We start from the raw sequence: 24,832 nt of genomic DNA on the forward strand, positions 1-24,832 counted from the left end.
GTGCTTTTGTCCACTTAAACGTGAACTTTTTCAAACCTAAATATCTCACCATTAGGGCTTGTTTTAAATAACAATCCCATAGTCCCCTTAATTGTTAACCTCATCAGTTAACCAATTAAAACAACAATTAGTTGTAAGTTCTTAAACAGACATTACACTAGTAAAATTTCAGTTAAAAATACTTGCATAAACAGAGTCACATTTCTAATGCAGCTAATATCACAGCTTGTGTGCCTTGTCTTTTAAAATAGGTGCTAAGGAGGGATGTTCATTCATCCCTGGGGGGTACATAGCCCCTAATTTCAATTGCCATCGAACCTCACTATTACTGATCCTGTTACCCCAGTCCCCACTCCAAGGGTCTTTCAATACATTTTCCAAATTACTAAACTTAAACTAGGTTCTCCTGTACAGGTTAAAGTGTGTTTAAAAAGTGAATTGTTAGGGTTCCTGGTTTCAACCGCATAAAGATGCTCATAAATCCGTTTATGGAGCATACACTCCATTTTTCCTACATAGAACCCTTGACAGCCAGTACAAATACTAAGGTAAACCAATCCTTTGCTATTAAAGTTTCCATTGGCAAGGTGCACTCTGATCTGAAACTCACCTACTGTAACCATAGTACCCTCCAATATATGTGGGCAATATTTACATGCCCCACATTTCTGGGTTCCTCTATCCCCAACCTTTGACATCAAATGGTGTTCCAGGTAATACTTCATATTGTGCCCTACTTTGTGAATGAATAAAGGGGTACTATCTATTTGTCTGTACACTTTGCTATTACCTTCAGTGATAACCCAATTTTTTGGTAATAATGTTTTTAACTGTGTACCCAAAATGCCATAGTACATAACCATAGTTTTGGGAAAATTATTACCAGAATTTTTTGTTTGATTCTTCCTGGATGTTACCTTGACCTAATTAAGGTGAATATCTTTCCCCCCATTCTTTCAACACCTCTTCTCCCAAGGAGTACACCAACTTTCCGGGTGCCATCTATCCAGAAACATTTGCGTGAGGCAACCCAATTTACATTTGAAATCAATCAAAGTAGAGCACATCCTTGTCCCCCTGATCATTTGCCCCTACACAAGATTTTTCTTAACATGGAAGGGGTGCCTACCTATTAGTAACTTTACTGATGCTTAATGTACAGACACATTATACATTTACTTTAAGAAAATACTACATGTTCTGGCAATCCTCAAGTAGCTCCTAAACTATTTAGTTGTTTATGCCGTTCTGTATCAGTGTGAACATAAAATGTGATTCAGTGGCTAAACTATAATACATATTTGTTTCATGCTGTATCCCATTTTTGCCCCTGATACATAAGGCATAGGGAAAGAGACTATGAACTTTATGATGGTGCTTCCTTTGCTGGCAAATGTCTGTGTCATCTTGCCTTTTTATAGGATGTCTGCATTTGAATCAGTCACACAAAAGAGTCTGCTTTATTTTATGGTAACCATTTGAAATGTCAAGACTTGCAATGCTGAGTTCTGCAACGTGGAGACTGAATGACTAAAAATTAGGACTTACATATACTAAGTTCACAACTGACCTTGTTTTTCCTTCTCTTAACTGGGTTAATCCTATTAGGCTAGTGGTTCATCAGAGACCAGAGGTGGTATTTATACTGCTGGGGAGAATTTAGCGAGGCGCCAGAGGAAACTTCTCCTACTCTTTTCGATAGGTGTCATGGGACCTTTTACACCCACATGTAGCAGATTGGAGCTCTCGGTTTAACATCTCATCCAAAGGATGATATCCTCAGAATGTTCCCTTGTTTTGCTAAAGCTGTGCTGTAATTAGTTTCTTGCTTGTTCCTGTGGACCCTGAATGTTCGGCTTGTTTGGATGAGAAGTTGGTTGGTGTTACTTTTTGTTATCTGTCACTGACAATTAATGCAGTCAATCTCAGAACAAGGACTTGACAACAGATGCCTCATTTTAAGAAATTTAAACTGACCCTTTAGGCTGACCATTGTATTTAATCAGAAATGCATTACTTTCCTTTCGTAAGGCTAAAACTGTCTAAGACGCAGTATGATGTACACTATCCATCCAATGATCACTGAGCTGTCAGTTGCCTTAAGCAGTCAGTGCATCTGTGTGTGGTTGTGTACAACAAATGTAAGAATAACTTATTTCACTGAAAGTCCTAAATATGTGTAGGTGCACAGTACAGGTAAAAGAATCAGGTGCAACATAGGTAAGAAAAAAATGGAGTGAATAGTACTTAGTCATTCTTTTGTATGTGACAGTCACTCTTGGCATGCTTAGTTAGAAATGGATTCAGGGAAATAAAAGTATTCAGAAGGACATACTACATACAGAATTTCTTGATACACTGCTGTATTTGAGTTTCTTTCATGCACCTTTGTAGAGTATCATCTGAGAAAATAAGTTCAACATACCGACGGTGTTGTGTATGCAGCACATGACTACAGAAATCCCACATGGAAGGTGGCCATAACACTAAGTGGTAGCAGCAGGGAATGATGGCCCTTAGTTATACTTTGGGGGAGGGATCCTGCCAATCTGGGTGGATCATTTATTAAGTCCTGTTGGAAGCCAGAGCTTGGGACAATCAATGGACTGCATGGCTGAAGAGGCAGGACTGCCCTTGGGTCCTGGGCAGGTAGGCAGGTACCTGCCATGCTCAATGACTGCTCAGCCTACAAATTTAATATCAGCACATACTCACTGATTCAGAGTGAAAATGCCTTGTGGGTTAAACCTGTTTGAGCTTTGATTTTCAGTGATTTCCTCTGGTTGTAATAACGTGAAAAGATTCATTGGGTCTACAATTTTTGAGTGCTGGAACAATATTGGCCCACAGTCTTCTATGTAACCTTGAACTCTCAGCAATATTTTCTTGGTCAGATCCAGTGCTTTTTCTAGTTTCTGCCTAAGCATTGCATTTTTGTTGTCACTTCTTTAATCTGTGGTATGCCATCAGTCCTCATCTGGACTTCCTAACTGCCAGACAGATTCACAGTTTTATGGCAATCATGCCTACACCTAATTAACTTGATCACTGCTTTTCACATCTAGCACATGGAGGTTTTCCTCAGCCATTTTAAGTTGTTTTTATCATTTTCCTTACCTTTAATTTTTCTGTATGCAGCTGTTGAAGTTCTTGTACAACATGTATGTTTATATGTATATATGTTAACTGGGTAAGCCCAATGGAGACAAGTGAACACAATTATCCCTTTTCATGGTCAACCCCAGTGAACAATCTGATTAAGTGATTTGCAGAGAATTGCACAGTAAGGCTTAGGATGTTGGAGGAATCGAACCTTTTACTCATTTTTTTAAACGTCTTTTAACAGGGTAAGCACACTGGACAAAAGTGTCCTTTTTCAAGGAACAAACCAAGAGCACTGTCTGATCAACTGACTCATTCATAGTCACAAAGTAGGCAAATGAAGGTAGAATGAATCAAGGCCTGTACATTTGACTACAAGCAGCAACTTATTAACAGCGCAAAGCCTTAATCATCTGCATTAACTGTGAGACTATGCTTAATTAGAGCAAGTAGCTCATTAACAGCTCAGAGCCTTAATCTTCTGTTCAAACTGGCAGACAGAAACTCTAGCCATCATAATCAGCAGCATGCAAACTTGTGTGGAGTAACCCCAATGGAATTCAAGTCTAGTAAATTAACCACATAGCCACAATTACAGCACAAAGTCTTAGAAAATTCCTGTTGTGAGCAGCCTATGAAATGCCTTAGGCACCCTCTATGTTCCACCTTTTACTAGATGTTGCACTTCTCCTTCCCACGCAGACGTGCAGTCATGCCTAAGGAATGCTATCAGGATAACACTGCTCTCAACTTCCCCTTCCCTCCATACTAGTAGCCTCACATTGGCTAGTACAGGTATAGTTGGTCTGGCACAATAACAGGGGTACCTAACAACTGATGGCTGAGCCATTCGACTGGAGATCAAAAATAATGGCAAATCAGCTTGCATGGATTTAAGGATAATAGCTGAAGCATAGAACAGTTTATGAATCTACACTAAGGCCAAAGGGAGAAGGGCTTTTGCATATAAAACTCCTTAATTGCACAGTAGGGAATAGAGAGAACAGTAATTAACCATAGACATGAAGAAAATAATTGGAAAAGGTCTCTTAAACCAAAGTTAAATACTGTTATGGAAGAGAAGAAAAGTGTGAACATTAAAAAAAGCAGTTCAAGTAAATTCTGTAAGTCTTAGCTGAGAACTGGTAATATCTCTACCTACACCTTTTGTAGGCCCCTTAACTTGCTAATTGCACACATACTGTGAGATCTCTGCAAAGTTTTCTTGGCCAAATCCACTGACTCTTCCAGTAGCTGCCTAAACATTGTTACTTGTTAATATGTAGTATACCATCCACCCTCATTTGGACTCCCTGACAGCCAGCGAGATTTGCAATTTTGTAGCCATCTTGCCTGACTCCTAACTAACTTGACCACTGTTTCTCACACTCAGCACCTGGAGGTTTTCCTTAGCCATTTATAGGTTCATAGGTCCATAGCTGAATACAAGGCTAACTGTCCTCCCAAAAGACCATTTTAAGCTTAGTCAGTATCCAAGGGTCAGAATGAAACTATATGTCTTGCATTTATGAGGTAAAGACCTTAACCGTTATGCCATTTATACCATTTTTCCATACATCTGATTATTCTGTATTCAGCTGTTGAAGTTCTTCTACAGACACTGCTAGTACTCAGAGCTGATATGCTGTGTCTTACTTATGGTTATAACTATACAATGTAATATCAATAAACAAAAATACTTGAGAAGTTCCATGTATATTTGACCATTGCTTATATTACAACAAAAGGTACAAATCCTGCAGATACATTATAGTGCTGTGTGAACACTAAGAAAAAGACTTTGAAAAATACGTAATGGTGAATGAAAAGACCTTGAATAAGTTTTGCTATTACAAAAGAAGTTTAATTGTTATCTCTGATAGCATGTTTTAAAATGAAGCTGCTTTGGGGCAAATCTAATGTTGTTTTATTAGAACGACCTAAATTTCACTTCATTGCAGCTCTTTACATTTCTGTTATAGTGAGAGAACGTTATAAATGTAGTGTGAATTATTCTGTATATTTTATCCTCCCTAATAGGTAACAATTCATTTACTATAGCAAACTAGCAACTTCCAAAACCAAACTCTTCAAAACAAACAGATACATTTTTACAGAGTGCTGTGTTATTTCTTCAGTAAACAACAATGGGACGAGCTCAAAAGAAAGCCAAGAAATCCAGTTCTCTACCTATACAAAAAGAATCAGTCTCTTCACTGCAAAATGCTAAAAATAAAAAGGACTGTAAGTATATCCAAACATTTGTCTGAAGAACAGTAACTTTGTAATTTTGAAATGGATAAAATTTAATTTAAATGTAAAAAATATCTGAATTATTCTCAGCATGTAATGAGTTTGCAGTCTGTTGTGTATACTGTGAAAGAAAAACAAATATAGTGACTTAGTTACCCAAATTCCTCTACGTAGGTGTACTGTGTACTATGATATATTGCCTACAGTACAGCATTATTACATTATTAACAGAGCAACATATTTACAGGTTAAACGGATTTGCAGTCCATTTTCTTTACAATATACATATATCCAAATATCCTATAGTGACAAGCATAATAAATGCTTATTTTGACTAGGAGCCAGTCATAATTATAGATGTTGTACTGTTTTTAAGTCCTTCATTCCTAAGACTCTTAGGAACCATTTGAACTCCCATAAAATTTATTTTGAAAATCAAAGACTAAAGTATCTTGCCTACATGAAAAATGGAATCTGAAGCTTCATTCACAGATGTCCCACATCAGTCAAACAAGAAGCTTATGAAAATTAAATTGGATGCATTGGCTGTCTAGTTGGACATGGACATCTCTACAATGTCTCTTGTTGAGTTCTGGGGTCTTATGAATGCATCAGTTGCTTTCTCTTTTGTGACCCAGTAGGAGGTCGACAAGGCCTGTCCCTTAGCACATCCACACTGCAGATGATTACCTCTACAATAGAGGGGAACCAAGACCGATTATTTCATATGGAACTGATTCCTCATATTATGGTCAGAAAGAAAAGTCCTGGGTTCTTTCATTAAGGTATGCCAGAGGTTGGAGCCACCTTGGTTGTGTAAGCTGCTCTTGCTTCTAAAAAAAAGAAGAAGAAGAAGTATATCTCACTTTGTCCCTTCTCTCAGGGTCCTCAGGAAGAATTGTGTGATGTTCCCACTCTGGGCCAGTAATCAAGGAGCCTGATCGCTTACCACTGGCAATGGAGAGGGACAGCCACTTGGAACTCAAATGGATACACCCAGTATTTTTAGATGCTTCTCTCTGCATCAAGCACAATTTCCCTTAAGAGCACACAGGGAACACGCTCAGTCTGGTGTCTGGATTTCTCTATCTGCCTCCCTCCAAATCCCCACTAAGACTCCCCACTGGCACAGCTATATTGTTGAGACTTCATCCAAATGTCCAAGCCAAGTTCTCCAGCACCTTCTCTGTGAAATCAGTGTTTTTTTGTCCCTGCTCCAAACAGCTGACATGCACACACTCTTTGAGATTTGATTTTCACACACACACACACACACACACACACACACACACACACACACACACACACACACACACACACACACACACACTCACACAAAAGGCTGGCACAGATTTATTAGCCCTGTCCCCTTCTGCCCAGACTATAAGGTAGTTACACCACCACCACACACTCCAAAGCCAGCTACTCCATGGCTCTTGCAAGGGTAGCCAATTATACTGAGTGAAATTAATATTAATACTAATGGTAGTTTGGCTAACAGCAAGGCTTTCAGGAGCGGTCAGAGCTGTTGCCAAATATATATACGTACTCTCAGAGATTTAAATATTCTCTAAAAGACCAGCCACAATGAAAAGTTTAAATATATTTAATAATAAATAAGAAAAGAACATAAAAATACTAAATATCTATTTACAGTAAACACAAGAGTTTCAGACACAGGAAATGTTAACATAACACAGACAAATAGATTCACACAGATATGGAAAAACAGTACAAGTATTTAACTAATCTCACTATATTTTCCTGACTGACCTAAAGAATTACTATTCCCTGGTTTGCTTACTAGAGCAAGGCAAGATGATGTAGGTGAGGGGTCCTTCTCTGTCAGGTTCCAGAAACAGACTGTAATGAGATCTAAGTCTCATCTATTATTAAACATAATTTTATCCTAGATTACGGAATGACATCACATACATCTGGTTATCTGACTTCTGGTTCCCATGCTACCCCCATTGCTAAAAACTGCCAGGATTTAGCATGTGTGTGTCAATAATACACACACACAGAGTTTTGCTCAGATCTGTTGCAGCTTCTGGAAGTCATAAAACAATTTCAAACCACCATTCTTCCAGAGTAGCAATTAGCTCACCCCAAAGACAATACAGAAAGCTTCATAATGCAGACTTTTGTCTCTGCCTGCATTGAGAACTGTAAGATACAATCTTTATGGCCTAAGCTAGGTAATTTAATTTCAAACTATTTTCAAAGTTTGATGGATTGATATTAACCTCTTCTGTTACAGTATCCTCTGTTAAAACACATACATTTAAGCAGTTACAATAATACATGTATATTTTTTTCTCCAGTAGGGTACACTGCTGGTGCATTTTTAACACAAGCAGCCTTACAAATACATTTTTCAGCACAAGCATCTGTACAAATCAGTTTGATGTATTAATGAACTATAATTCTTTACAAAATTCCAGCTAGCTGTGCTGACATATATTTCTCTACTTCTCCTGGCATAACTGGCAATACCTCACATAATTACAAGTGATATGATTTTTTTTCCAAGGGCGTTTAAATTTTTAGTCTCTCCTAACTCCCATTAAATTTCTTATGCCCTTCCTTCTTCTTCCTCTCCTCTGAAGAAACATACATATTCTTCTTCAGATGAAGAAAATTGTGATTCTGAGTTGAATTCCTTGGCTTATTCCCCTCATATTTACTTATCTGTTGGAGATGAGTTTGAAGAAGATAATTCTATGTTCCCAGATTTTCCCTTAGAGGGGCTTTCCTTTGGGGGCACAGTGTTAAAGATGATGTATCATTTTTGATGAGAAGGTAAACAGGCATACCTCTCAACCTCTTAGCCCAAGAAAAGACAAATGCCCAAAAATAGGGACAGATTTTTTTAAATATTGCACTAATAAACTTAGAAAGTTGCTAGAAAAAACAGGGTTTGTTTTAGTATGTATGTTTCTGAAGGATATGATACCCTCTCTAAGGCCAAAAACACAGCATCTATGGGACCTAATAACATCCCAGACTGTGTTCTACATGGGCTCTGACATGAATTAGCAACACCATTAGGTACTTTTTTTCAATCATAGTCTAAGCACTGGCTTAATACCAGCTAAATGAAAAACAGCCACCATTATTTCCTTGCACAAAGGTGGTGCTTCCACTGACCCCAGGAACTATAGACCTATTAGCCTGACTAGACTTATTCACAAGGCCATGGAGTGAATCATCATGGACCTTATCAACAAAGATATAGGCAATCTTCAAACACTTGACCCTACTCAGTTTGGATTTCTCAAATGGAGATCATGCTTGCTAAACCTGTTGGACTTCTTTGAGACAGTCAACAAGGCCATGGACAAGGGGAAATCTGTGCATACAACCTACCTGGACTTAGCCAAGGCATTTAACACTACTTCCCACTCAGCCATAATTGCAAACTCACCAAACTAGGCATCAACCCTTATGTTGTTAGATGGGTCACTAACTGGCTCAGTGATAGGACTCGTATATTCAAAATAGGGGATTCCACCTCCAACAGCAGACCTGTAATCAATGGTGCTCCACAGGGATCAGTTCTGGGACCTCTGCTGTTTGGAATCTATTTTTCCAAGGTACAAGCAAACCTAAAGGTCTGTGGCTGACAAAGTTTGCTGATGACTGCAAACTGGCAGTGGACATAGAATCTCCAAATGATGTCAACATCCTACAAGAAGGTCTTACACAAACAAATGATTGGTGCCAAAGTTATGGCCTTAAATTCAATGCAAAAAAAGTATAATTCCTTTCAGTAGAAGTGATTTTCCTGCTTATTACCACATTAATAGCAACACCTTAAGTACACACTCAGTAGTGAGAGACCTAGGCACACAGGTTGAAAGCTTACCGTTGACCACCATGTCTCCACAGTGGTAAGAAGGGCATTCTATAGTGCTCATCTCATAAGTAAGGGTATTGCCTCCGGAAAAAAAGAAGTTAAAACCTCCCTGTACTCTTTCCTCATCAGGCCGATAATTGAGTGCAATGCCCCTTTGGTATGTACCTTTCTAAGCACCTGCAGCAATTGAAGAAACCACAAAGGTTCCTCACAAGGAATATTGAAGGTCTTCAACATCTGTCCTATGTGGTCATCTGAAATCACTGTCAGTTTATTCTGTTTCATACAGACTACTCATAGGTGATATCTGCCTTGCATATAACACAATCTCTGACCCTGCATTATTGGAAATGCTTCTTATCCGAAAGTCAAATGGTACATGGGTTACTCGCTCTAAAGAGCTCAACCTGGTATGTGCCATTAGTATAACCTGTTGGAGGGACAGATTTGTCTCCCAGAGGTTAACATATATTTAGAACGGACTCCCACTTCATGTCAAACAGAACACTTCATTGTCCCTCTTCAAATGCAATCTGGATAAATGGATGGGTGACTGTAAATTCACCTCGGGGGTTCCCCTGTGTCCCTCTTGGACAGGGGCAATAGCTGTTAATCAGGGAAATAAGGGTAAGAACTTGGTAAAGGCTTGTAAGGGCCCTAGGACCATTAACCTAGTAACTTCCTATGATCCTATGATCCTATGTATGTCATTATTTAATGAGTTCTGTCCTCACTGATTTTCCAAAAAAAACACAGATTTTATAAGGAATGTACCAAACATATGAGTCAAAAATCTGGACATTATGTGAAGATCTGTATAGTTGAGATGTAAGAGGTTTCAGACATGGAAAAAAGATATGATCTTATTTATATAGGAGGTAAAAAAGCTTCTGCCATCATCCCTGCCTTGAGGCATTGCAAGATACATTTTTCACTGCCTCTATGAATCCTGAAACCCAACCTGCTATCCCCAGGAAGACTGAAAGATTTTATAAAGTTGCAGACTCCCACAAATGTTTATATAACGACCGTTCATCAGATCTACCTGCTATATCATTGATATCTGATGCACCTACTAAACTCCTGCCTTAAACAAGTGTCCTTTCCATAATAACAATAGTAAGGCTATTATCAGTCTGAAAAAACACATTTATCTACTCATATACCACTCACCAGCCCATACAGAGAGATTCATACTTATTTGCCTGTCAGGTGCCAGGATTCATTACATCATGCATGCACTCAGTTCCCTGTACCACAAGTACATATATGATGAAGTCATAGTGAATGTTTGTGGATGACTGCAAACTGGGTGCTATAATAGAGTCTCTGGCTGACATGGAGTTCCTCCAGAAGGGCCTAAATGAGACTGATGCATGGTGTCAAAGCCATGGTCTCAAGCTAAATGCAAAAAAATGCGTAATAAACCCCTTTGTTAAAAACAGAGTACCCGCAAACTACAACATAGGAGGTAATCCCCTGAAATCTGAAGAAGAAATAAGGGATCTAGGGACCCAAGTAGATAGTCAGCTTTACTTTGATAACCATGTTGCCAAAGTGGTTAGAAAATCCTTCTATGTGACCCATCTGATCAAGAAAGGGTTCGCATCAAGATCTAAAGATGTAATGGTGCCCCTCTACTCTTCCCTCATCAGGCCGATTATTGAGTACAATAATTGGAATGTACCTGGCTAGACATCTCCAGCGGCTGGAGAGACCGCAGAGGTACCTAACCAAGAGGATTACTGCCCTCAAACAGTTGCCCTATGCAGCACGATTGAAAAAGTTAAGACTGTTCTCTGTTGCATACCGCTTTCTCAGAGGTGATCTCTGTCTAACGTACAGAGCCATGTCCAACCCAGAATTGTTGAACATGCTCCATCTTAGCAAAACCAAATCTACTCAAGCTACACACTCTAGGGATATAAACCTCAACACAACAATGAATAGAACATGCTGGAGGGATAGATTCCCTTCGCAGAGACTTCCCTTACTATGGAACAGGGTCCCGATCTGCATAAGACAGAGCCCCTCACTATCACTCTTCAAGAGGAACCTTGATGAGTGGACGGGTAACAGAAAGTTCACACCAGGGATCACACCAACAGCACTACTAGATAGGGGCCAAGGGTACTAGCTGCTAGTACAAGGGTCTAGGGAACTACTAAAGGGGCGGTGAATACCGCACAACGTGGCTGGACTAATATATGCCTTCGGGCAGATAGCCCAGTACCAACCTATGAACCTATGTGGGTATAAATTACTTGAGTCATATCCTCCTGGACTATATGAAGAGAGACACAATGCAGCTCTCAGAATATGTGTCCAAGGCAAGTAAGAACGTAGCTTTGGGCATCATTCTGCTATTACCAAGAATGATGCTGCAATGCAACAAAATGATCATTGACTTCAACAATTGGCTTAGCTTCTGGTGTCATTCTAAGCAAGAACAATATATATTACCAGAAAAGCAGATAGTCAACAGTGGTAAGTACTTTTCCAGGGATGACTTCCACCTACCCTCACAAGGTTTTTGTATACTGGCTAAATTCTTCTGAAGTCTTCTAGGGCTTCCAGCATAACAAATCAAAATCTGGATAAGATAAAGGTACTGCTGCTCAATGCCTGGAGCAGAGACCTTGTTCAAGGCCAACAAGAGCCTCCATTAGTAGTTTCAGTGTCTACCATACATTCAGGTCCACCACATTAGATGAAGACACTATAGGAAGAGGTGTCACCATATTCTTTAAAAAAAAGTCACCACCAGACTCAATAGATGGGCAACAACTTTGAACTCATCAATGTCCCACTTGCAACTAACAAAATCCATATCATATCAAAGCTAACTATAGGACCACCTCTATGTCCCCCTCATCCCATAATTCCCACTTATCTGTATGCAGTCCCTGTGTGTTAAACCAGACATCATTCTCTTAGGAGATTTCAGCTACCTCTCCATTAACTAGGGGACTTACAATCCCTTATGTCCTGAACATTTTGGATTTCATCAATAGAAACTCAATGGAGCAGTTAATCCACACTCCAATCATTCGTAATAAAATTCTAGACTTGGTCCTTGCTAGTATGGGGCAGATTTGCTCCCCACCAAATGTAACTTCCTCCCTGGGGAAACCAGACCACAAATCAGACTCTTTCACTTTAAGTCTGAAGCTGAAACCATCTTCCAAAACCTCAGTATTCAGACATTATGTCAGGACTAATTTATTAAAACTGAGTGATAACATGATTGAATTTAAAAGCTCGTCCCATCTTGATGACTCCATTGCTTGCGTGGAATCCTTTATCAGCAAATTCTATACACGTGAATAGCTACACAAACACATCTGTCCCCTCAGAAGTAAATGCAAAGTTAGATTTAAAATAAACCCCTGTGGCAGAACTTTAATAAAAAAGGTTCTTTAAGAAAAAAATGATTCCACTCAAAATAAGTTTAACTCAAAAGATGCCAATAATATTTTTTTCTAAACGTAACATGGAACTCCAGAACCTGATCAAATGCAGGATAGAGACAAGGTAAAAACAGCAACCCAGATAAAGGATATTCCCAAGTTCTTATTTAACACTGTTAGAAATATCAGAAACATTGCCTAATATTATGCAGAGCTAATAGAAAAAGATATCCCATACTCTGAACCAGGCCAGCAGACAAATTTAGTTCAAAGTTCACCACCTCTTCACTTCTACATTTTCCTATCCAATACCTGCATCTGTACCCCACCCCACAGCTCCCAGAAGTCCTTAAGGCATTATTCAAGTCCAAGACCACTACTTCTGTGGGTCTGGATAACCTGAAACATGACATGTCATACCACCTACAGAGGTTATTTACTGTCAGCCCCCAACGAGCTTCATGCCAGATTCATGGAGGACAGCAAAAGTTAACTCCTTGCACAAAGTTGGGGCATTAATGGACATGGGTAATTACAGATCATAAGTCTGGCCAGCCTCATCTGTAAGGCTGTGGAAAAGATCACTATGGAATTAATAAATAAGGACATGGGTAATCTACAAAATCTCAGAACGGGTTAGTTTGGATTCGCTAGGGACATAGTCTGCCTCCTTAACCTGGTCAACTTCAAGAAGGATACTCAAGGAATTTGTAAGGCCAAATTAGTACACAGCACATATTTAGATCATGAAAATAAATTTGACATCATTCCATGCTTGGGTTTCAAAGATAAACTATCCCAACTGTAAATCCTTCTGTATCACACTGAATAGCAAATAGGCTAACAAATATAACCTAGAAAATTGGGGTAGATTGCTCTACCTCCTCCAAAAGACAAGATTTCAGTCCGGGCCACTCATCTTTGGCATTTACAGGTCATAGAAGTATAAAAGTACCCATGCAAACAATTCCAAGCAAAGATCCTAAATCTGCTAGCCTTTGTTGCATATTTGGAAGCTATTTCATCCAGAAAAAAGGAGGTCATTGTCCCAATGTATTCATCCCTCATTAGACACATTATAGAGTACAACACCCCATTTGGTATATACCTCACAAGACATCTGCAACAGCTGGAAAGGCCGCAGAAATACCTCACTAAAAGAATCACAGGCCTAAAGCAGATGCCCTATGCTGACCTTCTAAAAAACTCCAGCTATACTCTGTGGCATATCGTCTACTCAGAGGCAATCTCTGCTTAACATACAAGGCCATGTCAAACCCTGAGCTGTTGGACATGCTCCACTTAAAGAAATCCCAATCCCTCAGAGCCACATGCTCCAGGAATTTAAACCTTGTCATCACAATGAACAAAACATGCTGGAGGGATAGGTTCCTGACCCAGAGACTCCCCATATTCTGGAATAGACTGCCCATACATGTCAAGCAGAGCACCTCCTTGGCCCTCTTCAAAAGGAACCTTGATAATTGGATGGGAGATAGGAAATTCACCCCAGGGATCACGTCAGTCACCCTGCTAGACAGGGGTCAAGTGAAGTAAATCTTGTGAGAAAAAATATCCAGGGAATTGTTATAGCTAGCCTTGTATAGGCCCTAGGGCTGATAGCCTAGTACCAACCTATGAACCTATGTGTATATTTCCATTTGCATTCATTTCTGTGGTAATTAGCACAATATGCAATTTCAGTTTTCTTAAACAATGTACACTGCCACCAGAAATGCATTTAAAAACTCAAAATCCATATGGCCTCATAACATACCTGGTGTTACATTTAAACATTTAAACTAAACTCTTTTAGTTCTATTAAACAAAATGATAAACGATAAGCATGTCCCTGACATATGATGACAAGCTACAGTGGTACCACTTCACCGAAGGGAGGGTCACAGTATACTGAAACCTTCTGGGACTTGTAATATACACAAATTGTGATTGGCCAGATAGTATTCAGAGGGTTATCATTTGTTGAATGTAAAACTGGTTCAGATATTTATGGCCATCCATTCCCATTTCAAAGTTACAGCAATTAAAACACACATTCCTGTAACTGCACATTCTGTAGTCTACCTAATTCTAAATGTGTGGCCTAATCATTTCACAGAGATTAATAACTCACTATATATATATATATATATATATATATATAGGAATACTATATTATTAAAAGCAACACTTCACTCTGTATTCTTCAAACAAGCCAGATGAAAGAACTTGAAAAAGTACTATGCCCTTACAAGAAAAAAAATGTATTGGTATCAGGAATTGTCATTGCATGTTGCTTCTTACAGTTTACTAAGATGTGAGATCAGATTAGTCTAAAAGTTAGTACCAGATCCTGTTCTTTTTAAAAGTCTATGATAGCAACAGATGTTGTAGAAATTAACTATTGTGTGATGCCAGCTTCTTGCCTTCATAGTAAGTTGTAAGCTTGATATTTAAGCCTTAAAGTGCAACTGTTATGATGAGTATACAATGCAGTTGCTGCTTCTTAGCTGAATGTGCAGCAAAAGCAGACTTCACTCTTCTTAAGACTGAGATGGTATCCTTTAAGCCCACTGGGCCAGTGGATACCACATCCCACAATGCTGAATCCTTCACAAATGCTTTCTATGGACATCTCCAAGAATGCATGGATCATGCAATCCCAAATAAATCCAAGTCCCTCTCCACCAAAGGCAAGCATCCTGTCTGGTGGACCTCAGCCATTAACAAATTGTATAACAAAAGAAGGAAGCTACTGCACGTCAGAGCAAAATCCCATAAAGGGAAGACATCTCTGATCAACATTAGCAGAAAACTATGTTCTCTCATAAAAACATCCAAGGCCAACTTTGAGAGAAAAATCGCTAAGGACACTAAAGATAACCACAAAGCCTTCTTCAGCTATGTTAGAAACCTGGGCAGAAACCCTCAGATATGCTCAGAGTTAGTTCACAACAACAAAAAATACACTGAACCCACAGATATTGCCAACATTCTGGCTGACAGGTTCAGTGCAAATTTCTCCCTCCCTCACCCCCAAAAGAAGAAATACTTATCCCAGCTGAATGTAATCTCCCTGTCATCTCAGATGTCCAAGTGAGAACCGCCCTCAACAAAGCTAAAAACACAGCATCAATGGGACCTGACGGTATCCTGGGTTGCGTGCTACGTGAACTCCAAGAGGAGCTAAACCCGCACATAAAAATGCTATTTAACCTTAGCCTTACTATAGGATATGTACCTGAACACTGGCATACAGCAACAGTGGTCCCACTCCACAAAGGGGGTACCTCTACAAACCCTGGGAACTACCACCCCATAAGCTTAACCAGCCTGGTCTGCAAAGCTATGGAAAGAATCATTATGTAACTCATAAACAGAGACATAGGGGACCTACAGACACTTGACCCCACCCAGTTCGGCTTTGTAGAGGGCAGATCCTGCCTTTTGAACCTGGTTGACTTTTTCAAAACAGTCACTAGAGCCACTGATGAGGGCAAAGCAGTCCATACAGCTTACCTGGACTTGGCTAAGGCCTTCGACACAATACCCCACTCAGGCATCATAGATAAGCTCAACAGCTTAAACGTAAACCCTTATGTCACTAGATAGGTTGCAAACTGGCTAAAGGACAGAACCCACAAAGTTAAAATCGCTGGAGCAATGTCAGACTCAAAGCCAGTCACAAGTGGTGTCCCACAGGGATCTGTCCTAGGACCCCTCTTGTTTGGCATTTATTTCTCAGATGTTAAAGCAAACATGGGAGGGCTGTGGCTGACAAAGTTCGCAGATGACTGCAAACTAGGCGCCATAGTCGATACACCAGCGGACACATACATCCTACAAAAAGGCCTCACAGAAACGGACAACTGGTGCCGGAGTCACGGCCTTAAACTAAATGCCAAAAAATGTATAGTCATCCCCTTTGGGAAAAACAAAGTACCCACAAATTATCACATAGACAGCAACCCACTGAGTATGGAAAAAGTAATCAGAGACCTAGGGACCCAAGTCGACAGCGACCTCTCATTTGACACCCACATTGCCAAAGTGGTTAGAAAAACATTCTACCTTGCACACCTCATCATGAAGGAATTCACATCCAGATCCAAGGATGTCATTGTACCCCTATACTCCTCCCTCATCAGACCCATGATTGAGTACAATGCCCCATTTGGTATGTACCTCACCCGGCATTTGCAACAGCTGGAGAGACCACAAAAGTACCTCACCAAGAGGATCAAGGGTCTCCAACATATGTCTTATTCTGCCAGACTAAAGAAACTTCAGCTCTCTTCAGTAGCATACCGCCTGCTCAGAGGTGATCTCTGCCTGACGTACAAGGCCATGTCCAATCAGGATCTGCTGGACATGCTCCATCTCAAAAAATCCAAATCCATCAGGACCGTGAGAGCTAAAGACTTAAACCTCGGCACAAGTATGAATAGGACATGCTGGAGGGATAGATTCATAACCCAGAGGCTTCCCATGCTTTGGAACAAGATCCCAGTTCATATTAGGCAGAGCCCCTCACTGACTCTCTTCAAGAGAAATCTTGATGAGTGGATGGGAGATCATAAGTTTACCCCAAGGGTCACATCTGTGTCACTGCTAGACAGGGGCACAGTAAACTAATTCTATTATATAAGGGGACCTTCATTGTGTCACTACTAGACAGAGGCACAGTATTCTAAATTTATTCTGTACATATTTGTACCATTTCATGTGGTGGCAAAAGCCACATCACTATGGCTAGGCTTACAAATGCCCCAGGGCAGATAGCCTAGTACTAAACTATGAAACTATGAAATGGATAATTGTTTGATGTACAGACATATATAATAGGATGTGATTATGGTAGATTTCTATATGTTTTCAGTTTCATTGAATTATGTCATTTTTCTTTAGATTGTATGACTGTCAGGGGTGATACTCATCTCACAGACAAGATGATGTTCCCACCTGAGAAATTGTGTCTAAAATGGCAATATTACTGTGAGGAACCAGCACCAGGACTCTGAAATCTTGGCAACACCTGTTTTTCTTAATTCGGTGTTCCAATGTCTGACATATACTTCACCATTAACAAATTATTTACTCTCCAAGGAGCATTCCAAAATGTACATGTACTTTTGATTTTTATTTATATTATGCTAAAACTTATTAATCATTTCCCATATTTCTTTATTTTTTCTTAAGGTATTTATGTATCTAACAGCTTTACTGCCTAGTCCATCTTTCTATGTAGCCTTCATTTACTTACTGGTTAAAGATGCAAGATAATTTTTCCTGAACATCTTCATAAATTAGACTGTAACAGTCTCTCTAGACAAATGATTATTTTTATTGAAGACTGCTCATTACAGAGTGGTAGGGTTATGACCAGGCTTCTGTATTTACTTTTTTTTATTCCATACCATAGGTGACACATTGCCTAAAGCTTGTACAAACTGGTTAAAAACGAATACTGGTGAACTGCCTTGAAAAAAGAGTTGGCTATACATTTACCTTTCTACATAACATCTGTCATCTGTACTTTCAGAAAGCTTGTTTTTAAACTGAAGTTGTATACATTTATGGTAGATAAATTTGATATTGAGGTAGGGCAACAAGGTGGTTCAGTGTGAATCACAGCTCCATGGAGTCATCCAGGTCTATGGTCCTTGTGTGGAGTTTATATGGTTTACACATGTCAGAGAGGTGTTTCACTGAGTTTCCAGTTTATTCCCATCTCCCAAAAACATTCTGAATGATTTAACTCCCTAAAGTGTCCCTACATAATGGATTTACCCTTGCGGCCCTAGTTATGGCTGAAAAGGATCCATAACTGCCATTTCTCATACTACATTACTTAATGAATAAATTAAAAAAATATGTATACATAATACAATTTTTAAATTGCAGTTCCTGAATATGAGGGAAATAAGTGTCAAATATCCATGCTGCAAATACTTTATTTAAAAAGTAAAACAGAATACAGTACTATCGATTTAAGTTTAGATGACTGGGTTGACACAGAAAAATGAAACCATACATCTGTGTTCTGAAGTATGGAGGCTGTCTTCTACTAAGAATGGTAGAATATAATGGGGCACAAAGAAGCCAGAGAGGTGTACATAAATCAAAATATGAATAGTGATGACAGGTTGTACATAAAAAGAAACAGAGTGAAATAATGTGAAGGTCATACATCATAGGAGCAGAAAGGGATGGCAGGTAGACAACACACAAAGCAGCATCGGAAAAAGTAGCAAGGGGTCAGTTGAGCGGCAATAAACAACAGACAGTGCAGTGTTGGGAAAAGTAGCCAACGGCCTGTCTGGGGGCAGGATATAGTCTAATTTCTGTGTTTGAACCAAACTGCTTAGCTGCCAGTTTTCTTTCATACCTATACAGTAAAGGTGAAATAATTCCACACACATCAGATCTCCATAGAAAACATAAGTACTGTACCTAAAGAAATCAAACAAGTTGATACTGTGTCTAATTTATGAAAGGGCAATAAGTCATTTTTATTAAGAAACTGTGTTATCTGTTATAACCATCTCAAAATATTGTGTGGAATAGTTAAACCTCACTTTGCTAGGGCAATGGCTATTGCAGCTACTTTCTTTTGGAATATCACCACATAGGATATATGCAAAGCTGTAACAGAACTTTAGTTCACACACTCAGAAATCAATATGACATTGGATTGTCTGTCCATAAGTAGGGCAGGTGAGAAGGCCTCCTTGTTTTAAATGTAGGCCACAACAATGTTGCTTAGTTGACATGCATTTTTTTTTCTGTCTACTCGGGCATTTTACTCAACTTACTCTGCAAGACGCCACACTTCTATCTCAGATTATTTTTGGGGCCAAGCACTTCATTTTCCTACTCTGTTAAAGCTCTGTAATCCCATCTAGACTTCCAGGGATTATTTCAAATTACCCATGCCAAGAAGAAAAAGAATCAGATATGCTTAAATTGGTTTTATGACAGTTGTTTGACTGATGTAAATGTCGAGAGCAGACAGGTTAAAACCTAAATGGCATGTTGATGTATAGGAAAAAAGGGGAGATATACAGTGTGCAATCACAGTAAAGTGGGGATCAAGAAACTGGCCCTTTCCCTGCTGTACTGTAATTTCAGAGCAAGTATTTATAATTATCAGGGATTGTACGGGGTGTAGTCCTCCACAGGGGGTTGTAGAGGGGCTTGTCCCTCCCCCGGTGGCAAATGTTTTTATTTTTTTTGATTCGACATTCTAGATGTCAGTGTTTTGACACCTGATATTAAATGACATGAATCCATTTATTTATTTAACATTTGTTTACCAGGAAAGTCCAACTTGGAAAGAAGCCAATTTTCAGCAGAAGCCTGGGGAGAAATGTTCCAGGTGCATGTCTTTGTAACATGGGATGAAACCAGAGCAAACCCACACAAATACAAGGAGGACATGCAGACTCCACACAGAAGACATCCCAGCCAAGAATTGAACCGGAGAACCTATTGCTGTGAGGCAACAATGCTACACCTGCACAACTGCACCATCTGTTTGAATCTGTTATTAACATCTCTTGCAATTTGCAGCAACAGAGTGAGCAGTGTAAATAATTTAAATTAAGTATCACTATTGCACCACCATTTTTCAGAGGTAAATACTAGACCTTATGGGCTATTTTCAGCCGAGCCAACTATCATGCTACATAGTTGCAACAGACAACTATGGCAAGACTCAAATGTACGATCTTCTGAGCTGACGTTAGAAGCCTTATCCATTAGGCTACATGAGCAAACTCTTACAATATCTACATTTTCTAGACCACTTTCATGCTTTCTGTCAGCAGGTTACTTAGGGGTCAGTGTATTACCATTGTAATGTCCCACTCAGCAGCCGTTATCCAGATGATGCTGTCTGTTGTTTTAGGCTGGTCATAGTTATGCTGGGCTCCACTGACTAAGCCTTATTTTTGTACTTTCTTGTTTCTAGAGTAATGAGAATTTCTCTTAATGAATCATGGTAGTAGACAGTGATTTTTTTTATTTTTTTTTGCCTTAATACATATTACAGCAATGTATGTCATAAACATAAATATTTGAATATGGTGCAATAAACAGAAAAAAAACTAGAAAATCTCTTTAAAATGAAATAAAAGTCTTATTAATCTCTTATTTTAGGTCATCAGCAGGACTTCTGCATGTTATGTGCATTGGAGAAGCATGTATCTCTTGTATTTACACATTCAGATTGTGTCATTGAGCCCTGAAATATTGTTTCTAATCTTCAAAGTAAGTTAACCTCATTACTTTCATGTATGCCTTTTCAAACCTAGATGTCTTACATAAAAGATAAATCTGTGTATATTTCCTAGAAAAATGCAATGCGAGTCTCATCTGCTTTCATGCAGACTTGTGGTTTGATGTTTAAACTGTAACTGTGATATCCTCAAGTGACATACAAATTAAACAAAGAATTAAACCTGTTGACCATTCTAGCAATAGTGTGCAGCTGTGAAAAGAATCTGAACACTACAGTGTTTTTGATGCACGAGGTCTCAGAGTACCAGTGAGAGCTCCTTATTGGGGTATTTGGAAGCCATGGTATGACCATTCTGCAGGGAGGCAGAGGTTGCAGAGCAGGCAACAAGCATTGCACACATGCCCAGTATGTTGGAAGGTTTCTCTTTGCACATTGTGAATGTCTGAGTCACTTCAAGGCATGCCTGTCCATACTGACTTTAGGGCCTTGTGGTGTTCCCATCTTTACCTGCTTTATTTGTTACCTCCAAGGAAGAAATCTGTAGGGCAAATATTGCACCTTGAAGTTGCTCTGCAGAAGCAGCATTTTTATTCATATTTTACCTGATTTTCTCTCCTCATGCAGTGTCCTTTGACTATAGAATGCTAACAGAAATTTCCAAGCATGCACCACAGATGTTACACCAATGGGTGCCACCTCCTCTCATGCTGTTGCTCGCCTATTACAAGCCTTCTGCCCTTCTTTAGAGGGCTGCCAATTGGTGCAGCAAACTACATCCCCACCCTGTTGGAAAAGAGCTCACCAACAATCCACTTAGATCTAAGATTCCAGATTGTATGTCTTCATTAGTGAACTGATAGTTATTGCCAATGATCTACTCAGGGTGGTCTTGCTCAATGTCTTCCCCCAGGATGAGGTTTTGATTATTTGTGTGGCCAATCAGTACAGACAGATGTGCATTTTATTGAGAGAAAAAGACAGATGCTCAGTTGTACTGTACAGCTTATAAAGAGTTTCTGATACTTTGCTTTACATTATTTGGATTTTACTTACAATAAACGAGTGGAAATTAAATCATTGCTCACATAAATGTAATTTTCTCTAACAGAGAAAGGTCCTTTTCTCAAGTTCATCAGATATCCAAATAATTCATTATGCCTTAAAACTTTTAGAAGGAGTATAAGGGTTTATGTAAAGAATATAAAGGGCACAAAAGAAAAATAAAATGATGTTGAGGCTGAAACTGGTCACTTGTGATCTGTGCTCTACCCCAGTTAACAAATTCAAATAAGATAAATAAAATTAATGTGTTTTGGGATAAGGAGTAATTGTGCAAGGGAAATTAGTACATTCACTTTCACTATTGCACTTTTAATTTTTCTGCTAATGTGTTGTTTTTTTGCAGATATTGCAGGCCATTTCTGCTCCAAGCAACAAGAACACGCCCATGAATTTCTCTCTTGCACTATGGATGCCATGCAAAGATCATGTTTGAATGGCAACTTTAGGTTAGTCCTATAAGACATGGATTTTAATATTTTCTGTATCATACAAATTCATTTGTACTTTATTCAGTAATGTAGTACCATTTTGTTATAACTGTTTAATTTAAAATATACATTGTACATGTGAGGAGATGGTCGATAAATGCTTGCAGAGTTAGAAAATGTGGTTGAAGAGGCTTCTATATTGTCCACACTGTTGCACATGGCAGCTCGTCTGTCTTTTTTTAAATAAACTAGGCTTTGCAGAGAATGTGAGAGCTGATGAGAACGGAATGATTTTCATCTGGTTTTGAAGGCATTCAGCTTTTTTTGATTGTGGGCATGGAAGTGTACCCCAGTTTTTGTTTTTAAGTCAGTCTCCCACTGCTTTCTGAACAACTTCAGATATGTTTAGATGATTTTTATAAAAAAGAAAATAGATATTTTGATATTCTGTATTTTGTTTAGATATTTTTGTGGTACTATTTCATTTAACCATCATGTATTTAAGATGTAAATATCTCGTCATTTTGTTTGAATTATGCCATGATAGCAATGTGAGTTACTGAGTCGTGATTAAATAGCATTGATTTCCATAACAGTGACTTAGTCATTGCACTTTTTTCAAATTTGCAAAATCAGGGAAATAATCACTTCATGAAGTGGTGATCTTGGAACTTATTACATCAGCACGAGCAATAAAGGGGGTATCCCCATGGTGCATGGAGGGAAATATAAGGTGCTTTGCCTGCCAGAGAAAGTTATATAAGTTATATCGGAGGGGGGGGGGGTCGGCTTTTCAGTGAATTACAGTTGTGATAAAATTGTGTCTTAAACACATGGAAGATATAAATATTGAATGAGATTCAAACAAATGTGAAGCAAGCAGATAAGGAATGGGGTTGAGACCCTGTGGCATGACAACAGAACTCTGGGAAGAAGGAAGAACAGGTAGGAATATATGTGGGAACAGTGATAAGGGAAAGTGAATACGGGCAAACTGCATGGCATACATGTAAACCTCAGTGGCCCTTTCCCTGAAACAATCAGCCAAGGTTTTTTTTAAAGGTATTGGCTGAAAGAGTATAGATATGGCTGTGCATTAAATGACTTGGAGGATAGCGGAGAAAAGGTTATATTGAGAAAAAATGCATAAGTTGGAAGGGAGGTACAAGTGAAGTCTGAATTGTGCAGAACACTTTCAGCTACTTGCCAGTGCCATCAATAGGAATGATAGTGAAGGGCCTTCATGGTTGAATTAAAAGACAAAGGGGTACTGGTGAGAAACAAAGGTACAATATAAGACATCAGGAGACGGACTAGTGATGTTGGTCACTTTGCTGCTTATACATAGATGCAGAATCAGAGAAGGGTAAGAGTCTAAGTATTTGGAAAGACAGGTCAGATGAGCTGAGAGGTAGCTGTTGAGTATCTTTGCAAACAAATGCTACTTACTACATCTGGACCACAGTGACCCTACTGTGAAGTACCAAATGGTTGAGTGGAACTGCCTGCTACAGAGTAGGAGAAGGATTTGATGGCTAAGGCCATTCCTGTCCTGAACCAGGAAGAATAGAATGAAAGGTCATTTTCAGAAGCCAACAGAATGCTCACCTTTATCTTCATGGCAATACATTCCAGAAGCAAATAGGTAATGATCCTGTTGTACTGGAATCTGGTCAGACAAACCTTTAGCATTGTCTGCAGCACTGTGTGTTGCTCAAGGAGTAGTATGTCAGGCTATTGGAAGGAGGCCGGAGGTAATCAACCAGAAGAGCATATGCATGGGATGGATGAGAAAGGATTAGAGCAGAGACTAGGAGAGTGGCACTTCATAGAAACAAGAAGACACTAGGGAAATGATAAGAGGAACAGGATCCTGTCATGGAAATGTGAAGAGGCAGCGTCAACAGGAAGGAAGGAGAAGAGGGGCATAGGCAATAGAATTATACGATATGTGACAGTACATCTTCACATCTTCATGGAGAAGGCTGGTGTCCAAGGAATGCACTCGTGGAAAGGGAGGTGGAAAGGCAGTCCATAGAAATATTCAGGAGGGCATTGTGCATGTGCAGAAGCTGTAAGAAAAAAGAACAAGTGATATAAATGTTGGATACTAAATCCCTACCACCTGTCCTCTATCTTGTATCTCTAAAGAGCAGGTCATAATATACAGCAGAGTTCCTCCCTAACCCGATTCAAGTGCAACTTGGATAACTGGATGGGGAACAGGAAATTCGTCCCTGGTTTGGCACCTATGTCTCTAATGGACACAGGCAACCTCTAAATGATTCATCTCCCAGGCCCTAGCTTGTAAATGTTTCATCTCCCAAGCCCCTGCTTACAATTATCAAGAGTATCAGAACTTTTCACAGATTTGTGATGCATGGCTAGGCTTAAAAAGGCTCTTGTGGTCATTAGCCTAGTAAACATATATGAACTTATGAACCTATGAATGCCTTCTCTAAGGTCACAAACA

Source organism: Protopterus annectens, chromosome 2.part1 (assembly GCF_019279795.1).
Source record: "Protopterus annectens isolate FY-2018-M chromosome 2.part1, PAN1.0, whole genome shotgun sequence".
Taxonomy (NCBI): domain Eukaryota; kingdom Metazoa; phylum Chordata; order Ceratodontiformes; family Protopteridae; genus Protopterus; species Protopterus annectens.